The sequence below is a fragment of the Lemur catta genome, chromosome 7 (assembly GCF_020740605.2).
Source record: "Lemur catta isolate mLemCat1 chromosome 7, mLemCat1.pri, whole genome shotgun sequence".
Lineage (NCBI taxonomy): Eukaryota > Metazoa > Chordata > Mammalia > Primates > Lemuridae > Lemur > Lemur catta.
In genome coordinates, this window is record NC_059134.1 from 44,389,204 (window position 1) to 44,412,900 (window position 23,697).

At 35.4% G+C, this 23,697-nt stretch overlaps 1 long non-coding RNA gene across 2 annotated transcripts in view; it reads right to left on the minus strand.

Annotated features, from left to right (window-relative positions):
• Positions 1–23,697, minus strand: part of LOC123642232 — a 252,887-nt gene that overhangs the window by 150,375 nt on the left and 78,815 nt on the right. For both annotated transcript variants that reach the window (XR_006736405.1, XR_006736404.1), the window contains exon 4: positions 1,300–1,410. This is a non-coding gene — a long non-coding RNA (uncharacterized LOC123642232). The remainder of the gene's footprint in view (positions 1–1,299; positions 1,411–23,697) is intronic.

Below are 23,697 nucleotides of genomic sequence, written 5' to 3' on the forward strand. Positions count from 1 at the left end.
CTTCAGGTACTGCCCAACATATAACCTTGTGACAGACCGTTCTCTGGAGTACACAATGTTCTGAAAACATACTATCTTCTGAACAGATATGGGAGAGTGACCCTCTTTCTCACTTTATGATATGCTTTGACCTCCTGGTAACAAACCAGCCACAATAGATGCCTCAATCAATATCTAAAAAGAATTAATAAAAAATTAGTACTTTCTGGTGGTTATACTAATCTATGCCCCAAAATGTATCAAAGGATGGATTAATGTTTGTTTGGTTGTTTGCTTGTTTAACTGAGTTTATCTACATACTTAAGCTAAATGATCTTTCTCAAGGATCTTCAAAAATATATTCAAAAGTTCCTGTGCAGCAGCTCATAAGACCACCAAACATGTCCAAACATGTACAGACAAGTTTCCAACCTAGGGAGATGTACATTAGTTTAAGATAAAATCTCTTGCAATAGACAAGCATAGTATCAATTAGTATAAGTGAAATATTAAGGCTACCAATAAAATTCTATAAGAGTTGATAAAAGAACTTATAACTTTCACTGATAGCAAGCAAAGTTGTAATCAATTAATTATTCAAACTCAATGTGCAGGGATCATATCTCTTTTGCTCATTGTTGTAATCCCAGTGCCAGGACCTTACTAAATAGTTAAAAATATTTGTTGCATAAATGCTGCTATAAATAGATAAATATTTTTATCCCCCTGTATTAAGAATCCCCAGCTAAATTGGGGTTCTAGTGGCTAGCAACTCTGCCCTAGTAGGAAATAAAGGGGAGCTGGACTTGGGTGTTACAGTGTGTCTTTCACAAGATACTTAATGCCTAGTTATCTGACCTACAACCAGTCAACCCATCACATGGGAAACATTTATACTGGCAGATGCTCTGTGGCTCTTGTCTGACCTGTGTCCAATGTATGCCTGCCTGACCACTGCTCTGGCAATGGAAGCCTGACCATGTGTTCTCCCAGCGTCCCAGGAAAACCCAGCCTGGGCAGCCCTGGGTTCTTCCAATGGGAGGCACAAATTTCAATACACTACCACAATAGGAAACATGTTCAAAATTTTTATTTACAGATCCTGGGCAAGGAGGACATAATGAGTCAGAAGGGCAGTCCTCCATCCCTGGGCCACACAAGGCAGAAATGAAGAGTCAGGTAGAAGGAGAGAAAAGTATGGAAACAAGCAATATGTATAAGGGAATAGGGTGTGCGTCACTTCAAGTTCACAGCAAATGCCTGAAAGCAGGAAACCCAGTCTGCTGAGCAGAAGAGATGCCTCTAAGTCTAAGTTCTTACCTCTGGCCACCAGCTTGAGCCATTTGTGTGTGATGTAGAACTGGAAACTATCTAGGGTGACTGAGACTTGCTTCTGGTATGAGGAAGTTACACTTGTATTCAAAATGAATGCTGAAATGACATAAAGTTTTAGGAATTCATTATGTACCCCCAACACACACACTAATTTATTATGTAACCTTCAGGAAGCCACGGTTTATGCCTATCTTATTCATTGTTATATTTGCAGACCTTGTCATTGTGCTTAGTATATGATAGATGCCCATTAAATATTTATTGAAAATTTTATGGTCTTGGGTTAGGGTATACTACAAGCTCAAATATAAAATGTGATTTTCATGAAGCATACAAAAAGTAAAATTGTGTTTGTCTCTTAAAAACTCACTAAAAATCTGAAGTACATGAAAAAAGAGACACAAATAAAAATGAAGTTCTGTCACATAGAACCCCCAAGGAGTTTGATAACCCATCTTTGGAGGAATGCTACGATATGAGCTGCATACAGGGGAGATATAGAGATGAGATAAAATGAGGTGAGATGAGATTGATTTACAAAAAGAAATTTTATTTTGTTATATATTTCATTCTATTTCTTTTTATTTCACTCTAAGTACTATGATTTTTATTTCTACACAAGTGACAATATGTACATTTAATCTACTGCTTCTAACCTATACATAATATTCCATGGTGTGCATATGAAGACCCATTTTACCTCCATGTTCCCACCAATACAAATAGTTCTTCTATAGGCATGCTTCTACAAGCTCCGTTACCAATCTATGTTAGAATTACCGCCATTCTAAGGACTACCATTGCTGGATCAAATAGCATTAGTATGATTATCCTAACTGCTTCCAGAATGACTATTCCAATCTGTACTTCCACTAACAGGGCATGACAGTTCCTGTATTCCAACATCCCCACCAGCATTTGGCATTATTCAGCTTTTCAATTTTGCTGGTTCAATACCAATGGTTGTAAGTAAAATTGCATTAAAGTTTTAAAATCCAATTTCTCTGATTACTAATAATGTTAAGCATCTCTTCATCTGTTTATTAGCTTTTTAATTTTCTTATTAAAGTATCTGCTCCACATTATTTGCCCATTTTCTCAATGATATTATTGAATTTTCTTGTTGCATGACTTCTTAGGTATTTGATATTCTAATTTAATTTCATTGCGAATACTCTAATCATATTTGTCATTTATTAACTTTGTCTATAGCATGCTTTGGTGAACAAAACTTGCTTATTTTGATGTGACCAAATTCAACTTTTTTATCTAAATGTTTATTCTTTTATAATTTTGTTTAAGAAGTTATTTCCATAGAACACCAAAGTATTTTTCTATATTTTCCTTTATTAACTTTATATTTTTACCTTTTTCATTTTGGTCTTTTATTCACCTTCTACCTTGGTTGGTGGTGTTAGTATAAATCCAGCCTTTTTTTTTATCCATGGATAGTCCCAGTTTTCTAAACATCATTCTAAACAAGCTCACTTTATTATTTTGGTGCTCAGTTCATTATTTCATGGTACAATGAATAAATCCAGAGTAAGAGATCCTAAATACTTCTAGCGAGTTGGAGAACAGGTTATACACAAAGGAATGAGAGCAAGAATAATTGTTGGACTTCTAGATAGCTGTATATGCCCTAAAAGACATATGATAAATGCTCTCAAATTTTTCAGGAAAAAAAATTCAATTTAGGAAATCAAAATATCAAATGAATTGAATATATTGAGTATATAACAAAGACAATTTCAGATTTTAAGTGCTCAGAATATATACCTCACATGCACATATTCTTGGATGGAATTAGAGAACATACCCTGGAAAATAAGGCTGTTAACCATAAAAGAAAAACTCATAGATTCCAGATAATGGAATAATTATCTACTTTCTAGAAGAGTAACAAGTAGAAGTTCCTAGATGAAACACATATCTAGAAAGCAGGAATTTCAGATTAGAGCATGAGACAAGAGAGTTCAGAAAAAAAAAAACTTTAAAAAGATGGTGGGGATGGCTGGGAAAGGAAGGAGCTAGATAGAATAGATAATATGATAAAACCATATTTGGAAAGTAAAAGGAGACAACGTATTTCACACCAAGATTAAATACCTAAAAACATGTTATGATTCCACAGGTTTAGGCTTTATGATTCTAATACCAACTGCATTCACCCAAGCATGTTCAGTCAGTTGTCAGGTCAGCTAAAGTGTGAAAGGTCAAGAATGATTGCAGCTAAGACAACTGAGCTCTGATCCACAAAGTCTCTCATCCTTCAGCAGACTAAACTGGATTCATTTTCATAGCATTGGCAGGGAACCAAGAGAGGAAGTAAAAGTGTCCCAGTGCTTTTTCAAGTCTCTCCTTGCATCAGTTTTGCCAAGGTCTCAGTATAAAAGCAAGCCATATGGCAAACATCAGAATCAGTTTGGGAAGACTTCCAAAGGGTATAAACATAGCAAGGTATAAAATTTGAGTCCATTAATACAACAAATCTACCACAAAATGTGCAGTTGCAAAAGAGTTTAATCTTCAACTATTGTATGTAGAAATCAGAAGATAATCTTAAAATTATTAAATCAAGAAGGTAAGTATTTTATTAAGAAATAGAGGAAGTTACTAGAAGAAACAAAAAAGAACAGAAGCAGGATTTGGGGAATGGAAAGGTTGGAGAACGGGAAAAATATTTTTTCATTATAAGACATTAAGTGCTTTGATTTTTAAAAATAATGTGTATGAATTACTTAAAAATATAAAATTATAAACAAATTTTTATAATTATACATTATGAATAAATAAACATTGTTAAGAAAAGGCTCATTTGTATCAAAAAAGCTATCAAGAAAATATTTCAAAGGACTATGGCATCTTCTTCAGCACAAGTCAGATAAGCAGTATCATGAAAAAAGTGTAAGTAGTGTATCTGAATTATTTAAAAAGACTATCTACAAAAATGTCTGTGGAAAAAAATAGAATTTGTGTATTAGGAAGATAAATCAAAACCAACCAGGATTTTCTATTTTTCTGGAGCCAAAGGCAGCAAGAAGTTGTAATCCTTATAATATATAGTAGCAAACAACTTGGAGCTCCATAAAAGAAACAACAGTACAACAAATGATTTTAACCACAAGAGAGTCATCTATAACACGGAATGTTCAGCTAAGGGCATGGAGATTTCTGTGAATTTCTTTTATTCACCATTGTTGATGCTGCTAATAGAAATCACTAACACAGTACTATTCTTTTTGCCATAGATATATTAAGGAATCTTGGGTATTTTATTTTATGATGTTAACAAAATATAAGATAACTGGGATAAGTAAACTCTTCATCCCTGAAAGTATCTAATAGTTTGGAAAACAGAGTGCAGTCTTGAATTTTATATTTCTAACATTACTCTCTCTGTGTATCCACAATGAGCCATATCTAATTAACTGAAGTGTATTACAATTATTTGTGTAGTTAGGTACTTTCTCTACTAGGCTATTATTTCTGCAAAGGTGGGAACTCTGTCTTGTCATATTCATTTTAGAGTCACTAACATGTAGCACAGAATCTGTCACACAGTAGTTGCTTAGCACAACTGGATTGAAATAAAATAGTAAAGAAATTAAGTATCTGCCTGAACAACTATAATACATTTAATAGTGAATAAACTGTAACTGTTAGGAAATGGATATTAATCATCTACTCTATACAAGGCAGTATGTTTGAGAAGCAGAGAGCAAAAATCATAATCCTTCCCCTCAAGCAATTTATGCTCCAAAGGAAAACAGTATACATCTATTCAGTGGCTATTACATGGCAAGAATATGCTGGATGTTCATATGTATTATCTCATTAAATCCACAAAACCCTTGAAGTCATTATTATCCTTGAGATGACAGATACTATTGAAGTCAAAATTCAGTGTGACAATCTACCTATGCATACCACTATATGCATTTCCAAATTTTCAAGCAAATTCTCCCTCTTATTTTGGCTGGTTGCCTAAGATTTTCTTCATCCAGAAGTACCAGTATATCAATCACATAGTGGGCTATCTTTCCAAACTATCTTAAATATCCAAGCAATCTTGTAGCTCCTTTGTGTATACTAGTCAGAAGTCCTAAAAATTTTAATAAACCAAATAATCTAAAATACTAAAAATTAAGATTAACATATTGTAAACTTGTATAAAACATTACTGTTTATAAATTTGTCACATACATTATTAATATGTTTATTATAACTACTAATTTCATTGTTAGTTTATACCCAGGCACTTTGCTAAGAACTCTACAAACATTGTAGTTAATTCTTTCAATAATGGATGTGAGAAGATTTTTATTAACTACATTTTCTTAGATAAAGTGCCTATGGCTCCAATGGATTAAATAATTTTCCAAAGTCACACATCTATTAAGTTATCTGTCTAATGGAAAAGTCTGTGTTTGACCACTATATTATACTGTCTACTATACCTATGAGGTGAGCAGCATTCATATTTCTGTCCCCATTTTATAGATAAGGACACTGATACATAGAGCAAATGTCCCACAGGTTGTAAGTAGAATCTTCATCCTTCTAATCCCAATTTCAGTGTGCTAGAATTAAATAGTCCACCAGGAAGTAGAAAAGACAAATAAACAATAGCTTTCTACATTTTACTTTTCAAAGAATGAGAAAAAGTGAGAAAAGCCATTATCATTTGTTATTTGTGATCACTTTTATGAACACCTTTCTGAGGCTGTCCAAAATTTATTTCAAAGCTCTCAACATGGAAGTATACTTAACAACGAGTATTAGTAATTAAATAGAAAATTAATATAAAGTTCAGAGAAATTTCTATGGAATTATATGTTGTATTCACATGAGTCTCCAAAAAGATCGCCAAAACTATTCAAGCCATTTATAGTCAATCCCTTGTGCTCCCCATCTGATGAAGGGCTTTCTAGGGCCTTAAGACATAAAAGGACTTTGAGATCTAATTCTGCATTCAGAGCCACTTGAAAGCTAATATTTAAGTGTCCCTGTTACAACTGTGCCACTATTTTTTGTTAGTTACCACTAGTATTTGTAACATTTCAGAAAACTGAAAACCAAAATAATGTACAAACCAGTTTTTCTCTCTTACATCTTTGGGAATAAAAAGGTTTGATAAATGCAAGATCATTTAGATTTTAAAATACCTTACTTCATTACATCAAATCAATCTCTTTCTTTCTTTTTCTCTCTCCTTCTCTCTCCCACACCCTTTTCTCTCTTTTATTACCGGTGTTAGCCATCACATAATTAAAACACAAACTATTTATGATTTTTTATATGTTAAAAGTTGGCCAGGCAGGTTAAGAATTTTAAGCAAGCCAAATTTATCAGCTGCAAAATCTCTATCAGGAGTAATTACAGTGTAGAAATAACAAGACCCTGCCAAGTGTTCATGTTACAGGACAAAAAAAAAAAAAAGTGGATGGCCAATCTCCCTCCTATTTCAGAGATAGCCCTAAGATGGGTTAGACTCTCAGAGAAGTTCAAGTTAAGACACAAAGAACTGCTCACAAGAAAGAGCCAAAAACACTATCTGGAACAAAAGCAGGAAGCAGTAGTTATTAAGAGGTTCTGGACTCAGGCAACAAACAATGGTTCCCGTTACCTCACTTAGTAGCTAGGGGATCATGGGCAATATACTTGTTATCTATGAACCTTCATTTTTTAATTTAATTTAATTTAATTTTTATTTCAGAGTATTACGGGAGTATAAATGCTTTGGTTGCATAAATTGCCTTTGCACCACCCAAGTCAGAGCTACAAGCATGCCCGTCCCCCAAACAGCACACAGGGCATCTGTTAGGTGTGAATTTACCCCTCCCGACCTCCCGCCTCCTACCTGACCGGCACCCAATGAATATTACTACCATGTGAGCACCTTAGTGTTGATCAGTTAGGACCAATTTGATGGCAAGTACATGTGGTGGTTGTTTCTCCATTCTTGTGATAGTTCATTTCGAAGAATGGGCTCCAGCTCCATCCAGGATAATACAATAGGTAGATCACCATTTTTTTTTAATGGTTGAGTAGTACTGCATGGTATACATATACCACAAAAGCCCCAAATCACAAATGTTGGTGTGGATGTAGAGAAATAGGAACACACATACACTGCTGGTGGGACTGAAAACTAATACAACCTCTATGGAAAGTAATATAGAGATACTTTAAAGAACTAAAAATAGAACTATCATTTGATCCAGCAATCTCACTACTGGGGGTATCTACCCAAAGGAAAAAAAGACATTCTATAAAAAAGAAATCTGCACTCAAATGTTTATAGCAGCACCATTCACAATTGCAAAGATGTGGGAGTCCTCATTTTTTTTAATAGCAAAGTGAAGCACTTTGCAGAGAATTAAAGATAATGTATACAAAGTGACTAGCACAATGTCTGGCACAAACTAGCCTCCTGGATTATAGAGTGGAATATTTTTTATTGCATAATGGAATTCTAGTAGTTCTTGAAATGACATAGGGAAGGACATAAATCATGGTAATTAAAGCACATTGATGTTTAGTGGTAAACAAGATTCTGTAATAATCATTTATTATAGCTAAAATATTTAGTACATAGAACAACCCACATTCTTCTCTCTATAATGTACTCCTACAGTTCTCCAGAAAAAAAGAAAGAATTCATAAAAGCTCAGTGATAAAAATAATGACTTGAAAACAAGTAACCTTATAATTTTCTTAAGATTGGATAAGTTAGGCAATGAGTACATAACATACATAGGGAAGTTCATACTAAACTGTAGATGGAGACAATAAATGAATCCATTACTTCAAAATATGATATTGCATATCAAGACATATGCTTTTAACAATTATTATTTATTTTTTTGAACTTTGTAAGTTACTGAGCTCCTCCTAATGATTTAATGTTAAACTTAGCTCTATTTTTATTCACAAATATTTTAAACACCATTTTATGTGCCTAACATATGGATAAGCATTGGGAAACTAGTGGTGAGAAAGTTCCCCACCCACATTAAGCCAAAATTCCAGCTAATACCTTAAAAAGATATTTTGGCTTTTTGTCTCATAAATATTTTACTAGCTAGTTAATTTTTGTGTCATTAAAACAGATGTTGTGCTCTTGATACTTGAAATACACAATACCTATAAGGAACTATAATCTTTGTAAAGCAATTAAATATAAAGTAGCAATACATCATTGCATGTGCCAAATATAGCTGACAATGCGATTCATTTTTAAAGGGGTCAGAAGTGTTACTACCACAATAGTTCGCAGAGTTTTTATAAACATTTCATTTTAATAGTCATGGAGGATGTTTTCTTTTTGGATAGATTTGTTGAAATCTACTTTATGAATACATTCTGTAATGGAAATTTTTCATATAAACATGCACAATATATTACCAACTCATAATATGATTATTGCTTTGAATTGATATTGGTATGCTCTAGGGCCATAAGAAAAGCATAAAATGTTCTGAATTCCTTCTCCTTGAATTGAATATATATTGAAATTCAGTGCAATAAGATTGGTTAGATGCCTTGCATTATGCATAATGAAAATTCCCACTCTTCAGTCTGTGGTTTGATGGGCTGATAAAATACTTTGTGACAGCTTTTCTTCATAACTTTGCCTCATGACTAAAGAAAAATGACCTTTCATCTGGTTTACTGAAATGACCAAAATTTCAACTCCTGTGCACAATATCTGTACAAATTGATATCTGACTTAAAATTAAATATTCCCAGGGTTACTACATCTGTCAGATATTGTTCCTCTGTTTTAACTGTATTTTAATATTCTTTATTTTCATGTAAATTGTTGGCATGATATAAATTATTCCATGCAGTTTAATTAAAATCAATTCAAAGTAAGATATTTATGTAACAAAAACAAAAATACACTTAAACCAAATTAAAATTATTTTATAGCCACAGACCCTAGAAACAATATTCAAGAGCTTTAACAAACCCTTACAGTTTGTTATTGGTAAGGCAGATTAATACTTTAGCATTTACGTTTATATTTCAAATAGGTTCATCTAAAATATATTTTTAATTTAAAAAATAAAACCTAACTAGAATGATGTATTGATCTCTCAGCTATCAAATGGACCAAATAAAATGTGATTTTTAAGAAGTGTTAGAGTGTGAGTTTCGAGCCGAAAAATCATTAATCTGCCATTCTGCTTCTGTAAACCTGCTTGCTCCTGCTTGCCCAAGATAGTGCCCCCAAAACAGAAATTCCTAAGTGACTACAACACCCATGTTCTACGTAAAACAATTACAACACCATGTTCTATTTAAAATAATTGCAACACCCATGTTTTGCATGAAGTGATTATAACACCCATGTTTTACGTGAACAAGATATGGTCCGCAGCCCAAATCGCCCAGATCCTGTTACACCAAAGATTAAAAAAAAAAAATGATGTAATGCTTACTCAAGGCTTTTTGTACAAGTGCTTGCTCTATCTTAATAATTTTCCACCCACAAACTTACAATATAAAAACTTTCTGTTTCAAAGGCTCACTGCTGCTCCCTGTGCTGCCTTTGGCAGTGCAGAGGGTAGTCGCTGGCCAGCTAATAAAGACTCCTGATTTGGCTCAATGTGGTCTTTAGGTGGTCATTTCTCACATTTCAGACCATAACAAAAATTAAATTTTCACTTTTCTCTGTAACTTTCCTACAAACAAAATACATGGAATATAAGGGGAGTTTAAAGAAATGTATAGAAATTGGAAAACATATATTTATTTTCAACTAAAATGTAGACTATTCAAAAAATTATTTTATATCTCATTATTTTCTTCCTTTACTCAGCTGTTTTCCTGTGCCATTCATCTAGCAGAAACCCAAATCTTGATGAATTCTTCTATCTGCTTTCTCAATGACTGCATCTGGACAGCTAAGTACTATTCAACCAGGGAGAGTATGGTTTAGAATTAGTTAACTAGGGCCCTGGCAATCTTACTACAATTTTCAAGTTAACTGACTTTCACACACTTTCCACATTCCTCAGTCCACTCCTCAGTGGCTTAAATTAATCAGTTTATTCTCACTTATGGCTGTTCCAGGTAGAGTAGCTACCTTTTTTTTATTTTATTTTATTTTTATTTCAGCATATCATGGGGGTACAAAAGTTTAGGTTACATATATTGCCTTCCCCCCCTAATCAGAGCTTCAAGCGTGTCCATCCCATAGATGGTGCGCATTGCACTCATTATGTATGTATACCTTTGTCCAAACAGTGACTCAGAGATCTGGGCCCTTTTTATAATATTTTGTAAATTCACACTTAGAGTTAACATCCAATCAGAATAAACCACATCAGAAATTCAGAAAGAATTTAGTATAAGGAATAGATTAAATGGATTTTAGAAAACTGAGAAAACAAATAATGGAATCCTGAGAAAACACAGAGATAGAGTATCACCAGAAAGCACATACTACCCCTAAGTTGGAGACCAAAGATAAGAGGTAGGAATTATAGAATCTAGAAGTTTAGGGGAGATGCCACAGAGCAGGGACTCAGACAGTTGAGAAGGGCCATTGTCTGGGAGTTCCCTCTAGGAGGGGACAATGAGATTTGTTCTGTAAACGCTGGAATAAAATAGGAAGATTAGTACCAACTGCTGCTGCTAAGGTGAAGGGTCTCTGTTAGTGTAATACTAACAGGAATAGAAAGGAGACATAAAAGAGCAAGTCTCTTACCCCATCTTCGTTTCTTTTGGACTCTCTTAGTGTTCCCTATCTGCAGAGACTGACAGAGTCACCTGGCAAAGAAGGCATGCAATCTGCTAAGATCCTAGTCCAGAATGACAAAGCAGTGCGTAGAAGGGTGGGTTTGGAATTGAGAGGTGATAGTTCAATCATTACAACTTTCTCTAAATGCTCAGAAACCTCTTCAGTTGTAATTTAAAGAAAGAGGGAATACAGAGATTTCCTCATGGGGGGTTGAATGGGTCAGCATACATCACATCCACCCACATTTACTGTGGCCAGAATTCAAATACCTGGATGCACCTAACCACAAGAGAAGCTGGGATCTATATGTCCACAAAAGATGGGGAAACCTGAGTATTATGAAGCACTAGCAGTTTCATACCACTTCTCTGCATCAGCTACCTCACCAATGTACCTTAATTTGTATTTCACAGAAAAAGGAGGAGCCATAACACTGGAACACCCTCAATTCTGCAGCTGGACCCATTTTTTTCTTTTTATCAGATAGAGTGGAGGAAAAGGGTGTCCTGTTATCAGAGAGCATTCTGATAATGTATGCTTGAGAGTTAACAACAACACTAAGCATGTGCAGAGTAAAGATATTAAGGAGTTGGGAATATGTGGAAAAGCAGGACTCAAACTCCTAAAAGCCTCTTAAAGAGGAGGGACATCTCATTTGTCCTTCTATCACCTATTTCTAGCACCGGACAGGTAGTATACACATCCATTCCAAAACACGCATTCAATCAATTCAATATTCACTGAGCATTTATTATATGCTATACATTGAGTAGAGAGCAGTAAACAAAAGACAAAAATCCTTTCCCTCATGGAGCCTACATTCAGTGAATAATGACAGGTAATATATAACAAGCACTATGTGCTTTTCTGTTTTATTAATACATATATTAATTCATTTAATCCTCATAAGAATCCTATGAAATAAGTATTATTTAATTTTTTTTTAGAGACAGGGTCTCAATCTGTCACCCAGGCTGGAGTGCAGTGGCACAATCATAGCTCACTGTAACCTGGGCTCAAGCAATTGTCCCGCCTAAGCCTCCCTGCTAGCTGGGACTACAGGCACACACCACCAAACCTGGCTAATTTTTTATTTGTGGAGACAGGGTCTCACTATGTAGCCAAGGCTGATCTCAAATTCCTGGCCTCAAGTGATCCTGGCCTGAGCAACTGCACCTGGCTGAGACAAGTACTGCTTCTATCCCCATTATTCAGATGAGAAAACTGAAGCACATAGCATTAAGTAACTTACATTAAGTAACAGAGCTAGGATTCAAACCCAGATAAACTGGCTCAAGAGCTCCTGGCTACATCACCACTCTGTGTTATTATGGGTTGAATGATACACAGCATACAGATTTACTAAAAAGATTTAGCAGTTACTATGTGTTGATGAATGAAAGGAGGAGTAGTGATGAATTCAGGGCTATTCAAATCTAAAGTCTGAGCTCTTTATTTCCTGCTATCTTTCTAAAAAATAGAGCAGGTTCTCACATTAGTAGAACTATGTTCCTCAGTGAGAAAAGAAACTGTTTACCATATTTCCTAAACCCTGCCCCTTTCCAACTAGAACAAAGTGGACATTTCTTTTCTCACTTTCCATACTCATTAATTTACTTAACAAATATTCATTTGGTGGTAATTAGATTATAGGCTATGTACTAGGCACTGGGAATACTAGAGATGAATAAAACAGACATGATCTCTCCCTCCTGAGAATCTACACACTGGTAAAAGGAAATCAGAGAAGTAAACAGACAATTACAAAAAAAGAAAAAAAATCAGAAAAGTATTATAATAAGAGGTCATGGGCACTCACCAGAGGAAGGACATCTGACCCATGCTTGGTAAGAAAGGGAAGGCTTCCCTTGGGAAACAAAGACTAAACTGAGACCCAAAGGATAAGTAGATATGGTTAAACAAAAGAAGCAAAATGAGGATGGAGAATAATTCCAGGCAAAGGAACAAAATGTTCAAAATCCCAGTTTAGGATCTATACACTTGGTTGAAAATAGATCAGCTTGGCTGGCATGCAGCTTGTTATTGGAGGAATGCAAGATAGAAAAGAGCAAGGGGGAAATGATGAAGGCTTTGTGAGCTAAATGAAGGACTTTTTTAGCAGAGAAGTAATACCATCTGCGGTACCGAAGAATGATGAAAATGAGGCAAGCTGGAGGTAGGGCCAGTTAGGAAGCTGTTGCTGTCATCTAGTGAAGAGGGGATGATAGCTTGGACTAGTGGTGATAGAAAGTAGCAGGTAGATGTGAGCTATAACAAGAAGCAAAATGCTTTCCCATTAGTCCTTAGTCAAGGCCTCTATCTGTGATGAATGAATCAGCCTTTTTAAGTTAAATAAAGAGGAAGATACTCCGAAATATTTCCTTTTACAGGTATTAATTATTCATCGATTTCCAGTAGTGTCAAGCCATTTGGCCTGTTTATTTTTTGGAGAGGTAATGTGGGATAGTAGTTACATGTTTGGGCTCTGAAGTCAAATAAAATAGTGTTGAATCTTAATGGCTGTCACTTCCTTTCTGTGTGACCTTAGGCAAGTTAACCTTTATAAGCCTTTGCTTCTTTTTTTGTAAAATGGGACTATTTATGGAACCCATATGTGATGTGTTGAATGGTGGCCCCTAACAAGATATGTCCTAATCTCCGGAACCTGTGAATGTGACCTCATTCGGAAAAAGGGTCTTTGCACATGTAATTAAGTTAGAGATCTCTAAATGAGATTGTTCTGCATTATGTGGGCAGACCCTGAATCTAGTGATAATGTCCGTATAAGAGATAGAAGAAGAAAAGACACAGACACAAAGGAGGAAAAGGCCATGTGAAAGTGGAGGCAGAGATTGGAGTTGTGCAGCCATAAGCCACTGGAAGCTGGAGAAAGCTAGGAAGAATCCTTCCCTAGAGCCTTCAAAGAAAGGATGAAAGGATGGCCCTGCTGAAACCTTGATTTCAGATTTCTGTCCTCCAGAACTGCAAGGGAAATAAATCTCTGTTGTTTTAAGCCACTGAGTTTGTAGTAATTTGTTGCAGCAGCCTCAGGAAATTATACAGCACCTAATAGGATTATAGTGAGGATAGCATGAGAAAATAAATATAAACACTGAGTACAGTGCCTGCAATATAATGAGACATCAATAAATATTATTAACTAAATGCTTAAACAAAATATAAGCACTTCCTTCATGGATTTATATCTGTAATGCCCTATCATTGTTTCCCCACCCCATGTCTGCTTTTTTATCTGTCTCTATTGATGCTGCTTTTTACAACCATTAGCATACCTGTATGAAATAAATATTAAAAAAATCAGAGAAAAAAGATAGATTCTTATTTTTTACACTTTTCCACATCATTGACCCCCTCTTTTATTTTTTTAATACAATTTGTTTAACTACACAATTACATTGTCATTGTACACACCTGATAACAAGTGAAACAAGGGCCTTTGTTTTGTTAACTAAGCATCCAGAGATCCAAGCACTGTGGGCAACAATCCAACACTATTTTTTCTTCTATTGCTCAAATTGTTACTGCTTTGGCCATTGGAAGCTCTTTCAGTTTCCTGCATCCTGTGTGAGTGTGTGTTTAGCACTATGAAATACTCCAGGTCATCTTGTATATCCTGTGCCTCAAACCTAGCATCAGCCATTTCCCCAAGGATACCAGGTTACTGTTATTGGAGAATGATATTAGAAACCATGATCTGGGTGTTGGGTGTGCTCATTGTTACTGGAGTATCTTTGTTTCTAAGCACTCTCAACTGACAGAACCAAGAAAAATATGTGTGTATACTAACCTGTGTGTAGACACATATGTATACATGTACACATATACATGTAACCATCTGTGTCTATATTAAACTAAACATGAAGTCATATTTATGTCTCAAACTCTAATCCACTACTACATAGCTCATTCTAGCCTTCTTGCCTTGCTTATCTGTAACTCTCACTCCCAAAATGAGAAACCTGGCTCCTACCATTCTCTATTTATTTACATAATTTTTCAATTCCAGTATGCATGTAGAATGGTTTCAGAATTATTAACCTGTACCTTCATGGGAAACAATTTTATCAACCAGAGTACAGTGCTTAGGTTCATTTATTTTGTCTTTAGTCTTATAGTCTCCATTCATTTCCAAAGTTACTAGAATCAGCATTTTTCACCATTCCCTTCAGTGAGGTTATTTCATACATTTGTAATATAGTTGTATTATGATGGCTAAATTTTATGTGTCAACTTGACTAAGCCATGGGTGCCCAGACATTTGGTCAAACATTATTTTGGGTATGTTTCTGGAGGATATTAATCTTTGAACTGTTAGACTGAATAAAGCAACCTGCTCTCTCTATGGGGTGTAGGCCTCATTGAAGACCTGATTATAACAAAAAGGCTGGGTAACAAAAAATTCCTCCTCCCTGACTATTTGAGCTGGGACATTGATCTTTTTTGGCCTTCTGACTCAGACTGAAATGTCAGCTTTTCTTAGGTCTTGAGCCTGCCAGCTGTTTTACTAAAACTCACGCCTTTGGTTATCCTAGTTCTCAGGCCTTCAGATTCAGACTGGAACTTACACCACTATCTTTCTTGGGTCTCCAGCTTGCTGACTGCAGACCTTGGGACTTCTCAACCTCCATAATCGTGTGAGCAAATAAGTTCTTAAAATCGATGTCTCTCTCTTTCTCTCTCCCTCCCTCTCTCCACATATATATATAGCCTATTGGTTCTGTTTCTCTGAAGAAGTCTGACTAATATAGACTGAATTTCATTCTGGAATCCCAACTTCCTAAATGATTCCTTTGTCTGCATACAGTAAGATTTGCAATTTGTGCTATAAGCTGCATAGTGTCCTGTATGTCACCATTACAGTATCATACAGATTAAAGCACCCTTAAAAAATTCTCCTGGGCTTCACCTATACAAAACTCTCCCCTCCCTAAACCCCTGCAACCACTGATCTAGTTACCACCTCTATTAGTTTTGCCTCTTCTAGAATGTCACATAAATGGAACTACACAGTATATAACATTTTCAGATTGCCTTCTTTCACTTAACAACATGCCCTAAAGATTCATCCATGTTTTATTGCATGGCTTGGTAATACATTCCTTTTTATTGATAAATAGAATTACATTGTTTGGATGTATCACAGTTTGTTTATCTACTCACATATTGAATGACATCTTGGTTGCTACCAGTGTTTGGTGATTATGAATAAGGTGCTATAAACATTTGTGTACAGATTTTTGCCTGGACATAATTTTTCAAATCAGTTGAATAAACACCTAACATTATGATTATTGGATTGTGTTGTAAGACTACATTTAGCTTTTTAAGAAATTACCAAACTATTTTTCAAAATGGCTGTGCCATTTTGCATTACTACCAACAGTGAGAGTTTTCATTAAATTTTGCAAAAAGGATATTGCTGTAGATTAAGTCATTGCAATCTTTTCCATGAAAGAAAAAGAAATATAAATGTTATTGCAGATTCTCAACCTTAAAAACAGAACAATATCATGGACAAATAAATAAATAATACATTTATTCCTGAGATTAAAATTGGGATTTCATTCAAAGCAACATCCCATCAAATCAGCTTACTGAATTGTGTATAGGCCCTATCAATGACTTCTTTTCATATTGAGTCACAGAAGAAAGCAGGATTCCATAAATATGTCTTCGAGAGCTAAGGCATAATTTTCCCTTGGTGTAGATTTATTTTCCTCTAAACATCCAAATCTGCCTCTGTTTAGTCACCACCTCATTTGAGATGCTGAATTCCATTCATTCCCTCTTTCAATGGGTTTTGATTTCTGATGCAATACCTCCTCCTTTTTATCACAAATCAAGAAGGAAGAAATGACCAGCCTGCAATGTATTTTCAAGTCAGTTTTCTACTTCTGGACAGGATAAAACAATTATTGTTTAATTTGAGTGTTAGTATCTTAAGTAACTCTTTACTGTCAAGATTTACACATAATCAGTTATTGATACTAATATGCCAGAAATTACTAAGATAACATACATTAAATTTACATTTTTAATATTTAACATAGTAGCAATACATATAGCCAATATACCACCTATATTTCTTCCATATAGAAACAGGTAATTCCCATTATTATACACGATGTTTCTGACCTCAACATGGGTTTGGACTCCTGAAAGTAGACAGTAGTGCCGATTCATTATTCTGTTTCTGTTATTACTTTAGTGTATGATTTAGAATAACTCATTCTACTCTACTTACTTATTAATAAATACTGGAAAGCAATTTCAATAAATATTGGAAAGTATCCAAAATATTGAATACTACAGAAAAAGTATTTTATAGCATATTAAAAAAATGTTTGTTTATTTTAGTTAATGACAATCATTCCAATGGACAGGGACTATTTTTAATAAACAAAAAAAAGAAGGGGAAATTAAATAAAATTTAATTGAATCTATATTATTACTTTATTATACATATTTTAAAATATATTAAAAATTTATGATGTCCCAAACATAGTGCCTGGAAAATATATTATTTCACATAATTAAATTTACTCCTCATAGCAATCCTTTGTAATAAATGCTGTGTTGCACTGCCCAAATCCCTTGATATGTAGCCCAGAAAGTCTGCTTTATTGAGGCTTAGTTTTTATAGGAAAAATAGAAATATTAATGAAATTATGATTTATCAAATTTAGTTTCTTTTTCAAGTTTCAGGCATGGCACTTAAAGAGCTTTACTACATTCTTTTATGTGACAAATATTTATTGAGTGCCTGTTTTGTGCCAGCACTATTATATGTGCTAACAAATTAAAACCTGTATTTTCATGCAGCTTTGCATTTTAGTGAGTTTTAGGTTTGGTATTGAAAAGCTTTGGAAAGTGAAAAAGTTGATAGATGCCCCATTCCCTTCTGATTGATACATAACAGCCTTTCTTCTCTCTTCCCCCTGACGAAGCCCCAAATCATTGGTACTATCTTCCCTCCAAGCTGGAATAAGTAAGATTTAAAAAATGGACATATATTTTAGCTTATAATTTACATAAAAAGGAGTAAATTACTTGTAAAAGTCTAAGTTATTACAAGTAATTAGAGCTGGAATAGTCTAGAAAGATCCCAATGAAGAAGCTATAAAATGAGGACATAATATTTCACTTGAAAATAAGCTAATAAAATGTAAGATTCAAAAGAAGAAGAAATTAAGATAAACATGAAAGTGCAGGTGTCTTTCTTATAAAATGACTTTTCCTTTGGTTATATACCCAGAAGTGGGATTGCTGGATCAAATGGTAGGTCTGCATTTATCTCTTTGAGGAATCTCCATACTGTTTTCCATAGAGGTTAATGTGCTGTTCCACCAACAGTGTACAAGCTTTGTTTTCTCTCTGCATCCACACCAGCATTTATTGTTTTTTGACTTTTTAATAATGGCCATTCTGATAGCGGTAAGGTGGTATCTCATTGTAGTTTTAATTTATATTTCCCTGATGATTAGTGATGATCATTTTTTCATGTTTGTAGGCTATCTATCTGCTGCACTTGAATGTTTATTGCAGCACAATTCACAATTGCAAAGATGTGGAAACAACCTAAGTGCCCATCAATTCACGAGCGCATAAAGAAAATGTGGTATATATACATCATAGAGTACTACTCAGCCATAAAAAGGAATGAAATAATGTCATTTGCAGCAACTTGGATGGAACTGGAGACCATTATCCTAAGAGAAGTATCTCAGGAATGAAAAACCAAACACCATATGTTCTCACTAATAGGTGGGAGCTAAGCAAGGGTACACGCAGGCACAAAGAGATATAAAGAACATTAGAAACCAAGAAGGGGGAGGGTAGAAGGGAAGGTGTGGGATTAAAAACTTACCTATTGGGTACATAAACACTATTCTGGTGACAGACACACCAAAAGCCCTGACATTCACACAACAAAAACATTTGTACCCGCTTAATATTTTGAAAGAAAAAAGAAAAAAAAATTAAGAAAAAAACATTGCTTTTTAAAAATAATGTTTATAAGATTTTACTCAGGATATAATTATCTCAAGTTGTAAATAGAAATTATAAAACCCTAATTTATTTTTTTATTAAACAGAGAAATATCAATTAGCAATTTGATTACCTGAACCAACAGTGGGGCAGTGTCACCATTAGTATATAAAATGCCTCTGTGTAAACAGGCAGAATGTGCCATCTCTGAGTGAGTGAATCACAGAAGGGCACCCCTTTCCTCAGATCAACACAATAACAAGTTCAGCTTCATGGGGGATTTAAACCCCCAAGTGCTCCTTCTTTAGGGACCCTTGTTCAGGGAACCACCTAAAAAAAAAATGCAGCAGCCCTGATTGCTGTTACTGCCAGAGGAGAGAGCAAACAGTTCAAAAGAGGATCACCAAAAATATGCCAAATTAAAGTTACCAATAATGCAACAGTCAACTACTAGAAAACATCCACTCACTCTACAAAGATGAAAAAAATGTTCATAGCTCTTTCAATAAGGAAGGTGATGACAGCACAATTCTGACTGAAGATATAAATACAAGTTATCCACAACGCTTATAGCTCAAATGTTCATTCACAGAATAAGTGACAGATGTCAGATTCCCTTATGATTAGCATATATAAGTCCTTCTGAGCCCCATCAAAAACCTCTAACTGTTCAGTTATTCTTTGGCTCCCAGACTGTAGGAAGCACCTTTGTTAGCATAACTTTTCCTTAACAGTATAAACAGAATGTATGCAAATAATAATGTAATATACATGTAAGTAAGCCTAACAAAAAAGATGTTGAAAGAAAGCAAGATGCACTCAATATCCTATGTATTACTTAAGATTCATGTTTTTCTGACAGCTTAGTATTGATACATCATACATGCTGCATCTCATAAATAACAATGCCCAGAAACTCTGAATTACATGTGAATAATCAGCTTGTAATAAATAGAAAGGCTGGATGTGTATGTGTATATGCATGAGAAAAATGTATATGGAGAGAGAGAATCTGCGTGTGTGCGTGCCTGTGTATTCTGGAAGCTAGAGAGGAAGATTGAGAGCCATACTCACTTTTTCAAAAAAAAAAAAAAAAAAACTAAAAAGCTCTGGACTGTACCTGCCTTGGCTTTCCCTGTGAAATGAGAATAAAAATTGCCAAATTCTACTATCTCTGTCTGTTAGAAGTTTGGCTTCTCTAGAAGCAGATGCTAAGATGGAATTTGAAGCCATATTCACCAGTTCTAGCAAAGATACCATATCTGCCACAACAACTGGACTTTTGACTATTACTTAGTTGAGTTTGTGGTAGTCTATGGTTACTTACTAGGATCTACCTGTTACTATAGGGGACAACCTGGTGAATTAAACATAGATATGATGAGGACAATTACCATTGCATTCTTTAGATCCTTTAAAACAGTTATATCTACCTTTCAACCCCATCCCCCAGATGCAATATTGTTTTTGATTTACTATCAGGTCTGGGTAAGAGGAAAATGTAAAAGACTTCTGCTTGGCCTTTCCCACTATGATAGCTACCATCTCACAGGCTAAGGACCTAATGTGGGAGCTGCACTATCTACTGCAAAGTACATCAAACCCAATCATACATTTGAGAACTGACAGGATTATACCTTGGTGGCCTAGTGGACAAATTGGATTCCCTTTAAGCCAGAACTTTTCTTAACTTCATTCATCACCCTGACCTCATATGCCCTCACTCTAACAGGAGGTGATAATATTGCTCTGGATCTCTGGATAGCATTATTAATTTAAAGACAATTTACAACAGTCTTTAAAATGTCTAGAGTTTCCCTTTTCCCCTATGAGCAATTGCTTGAATAAAGAACTATTGGTTCCTTTGACAAAAACTGGGAGAAACATTACTATGTACAGTTGCTGTGGTATTTCAGAGTCTTTTCCCCTGGGAGTATGGATCTTCTTTATTTGATGAGTTGGAGGCCTGAAAACTATCCCATGTTTAGAAACTGGGCAAGGAATTTTGATTTTTCACTTGGGAGACTGACCTCAATCTCCCATCAATCTATCCTTGCTTTCATCTGTTGTTACAAGTTAAGTAAGACCTTGGCACTTGTCCATCTATTCTGCCATAGGGAAGCTATATTCTGTTAACCATCTCTATAACTCCTGGAAGATCGGCCCCCTCAGCTGCTACTTTGACTCTGAAGCTTATTATAATAATTATGTATTCCTGGCTTCTTGTGGTCAAGTGCCAACACTTGGCCTCTCTTGTTTCAGACTCCTATCTTCATTCTCTCAGTGATTCAAGATCTGTGATAACCTGTCCTGCCATCAGCCCTCATCTACAGAGAGTGACCACTGTATAATTGTAGTGATGCCTGTATCTTTTTCATCAGAAAATTCCCTATGGTTTCTGCTAAATGCTATGTTCTCATGATCTTCTCATGAAATATAATCATCTGGAAGGTCTTATGGCCATACACAATGTGTCTCTCCGTGTGTTCACTTCCGAAGTCTGTAAGCCCCACTTTCTTCCATACCAATTTTGACATTTTATCCTTCTGAGGGCTATTGCTTATTGCATGGAACCATACCAGTAGCAAGTTAACGTCATCTAGGTTCTTGCCAGAGTGTTATGTATGTCAAGAGAGTGCTTCCAAGTCATTAAACTATTCCCTATCCAAATTTATCTTGCAGCCCTCTTGATCTAGCAACCTCAAATCCAGCCTCATGTGTATTCCCCAAGCCCCCACTAGTATATTCTGGATAGTCCTCACAGATCCTTTGGAATATGTAAATCCTCTCCTATCTCATCAGTCTTAGCACCTTCTCAGCTGGGTGATGCTATAAATTTAATTTAACCTTAAGGGACACAGTCAGGAAGGGACATAGGGAGGTGTCTTGAAGAAGACATATATTGCATTTGAGCAGAGAGGACTCTGCATTGTCTTCCTGCAAGGGGGCTAAGCTATGCAACCAGGTGTAGATGTGGTCAGTTAGGACAATGAACCAAACTGAAATTATCAGCCTGGCCTTTATTCACTTACCACAATAGTGCAAGCAAGAAACCTGAGAGAATATAGGCTACCTAATCATGAATTCAAATGAGCTAGACACTGGGGGGCTGTGATTAGAGCCAGTTAATCCAGAGCAACAGCAGGCCAGGTCCATAGCCAAATCACTCCAAGAAGGATGATCAGGCCTGCTTGGCCTAATTGTACCCATGATCCCCAACCATTATCAATCCAAGAAAAGATGTCCTGTCACCCATTAGGGTCTACTCTAGAGAGCCAGAAGGTCTTCTATCTGATTTGCATATGTACTTTTCTACTTTGTCAGTTTCATTGATCCAGGGGCAACACAAGGTGTTGGCAACTTTATGCCCCTTCTTGGTTAGCCAACAAAAAGTAGAGGACTATGCAGTTATCCAACACTACTGAGGCCTAGGAGTTTAGGGTATTCTCTTGTGCCTTCAATGAGTATCATTAATAACGTCAGCAAGGGTCAAGAGTAGGCTAGACACAACTTTTCTAATTGAACGACTCAGACAGTGGGAATAACTATAGCTATGTAGGGCAGGAACAAGTATAGGGGACAAGAAGGCCACCACCATTGTACCCAAAATAGTCCCAATGGCAGATCTCATGCCACCTTCTTCAGACGTTTTAGTTGCCCTAGTCTTTGATAGAAGTGAGTTGACATTTAGTGAGGTGTTTTTTGGCAACGGGCACTATACAAATAGAAAATATCATTTTTATTATATTTCTGATAGGTTCATAAATATGGTCCTCAATATGCTATCCCATTCAATGCACAGTAGCTAAATAGGTATTCTAAAAGCAGAAATCAAATTATATAATTTCCCTGCTCAAAATTCATCAGTGGTACCCCTTTGCCCCTCAAATAAAGGTCATGCTTTTCAGCCTGGCATTTAGAACCCTCCCACTTTTAAAGGTTTGTCATCATTATTCATGAACGCAAATGATAAATGCTCTGGCAAACTGCACAACTTCTTAAAACAATAATCAAATTAGAGAGGTGATGTGTACCTTTTGTAATAAGAGACCAACATAATACAAAAATTTATAACAGCTAAGCTAATCATTTTCCCTTCTGCCTTACTATTCCAACCACATGAAGTGAGCAGTGTTACCAACCTTGTGAGCTTAAAACCACACTAGTCTTTCTTAGAGAAAGATATGCAAGCATATATACAAACTTAGAGGATTTTAATTTCTCTATATTTTTGTCCCTTTTACTCCAAGATAAATTCTTCATATAAAATTATTTGGAAATTCCATTTTTCACTTTTCAAAATATCAATGAGAGCTCTGACACATAAAGAGCTTGTAAGTCATTAATTCAGTCTTTACAACAAGAAACAATGAAACAAAATAAAAATTAATGACTTTGTTGGATCCATCAGAGAACTGAGGTTTCAGGGCAAACTGCCATTCAGAAATCTGAAGAGACAGGCATTTCCAGAGGGATACAGCAACTGTGATCTGCTTACCTGGAACAAAAAGCTGCTGGAGCCATCACGTGGTAGAAATATTTACAGAGACTGAGAGGAATGGGTAAGAGTGAGAAACTAACTCCGAGGCCTCAGTCTTAAGAGATGTCCATCATAATGT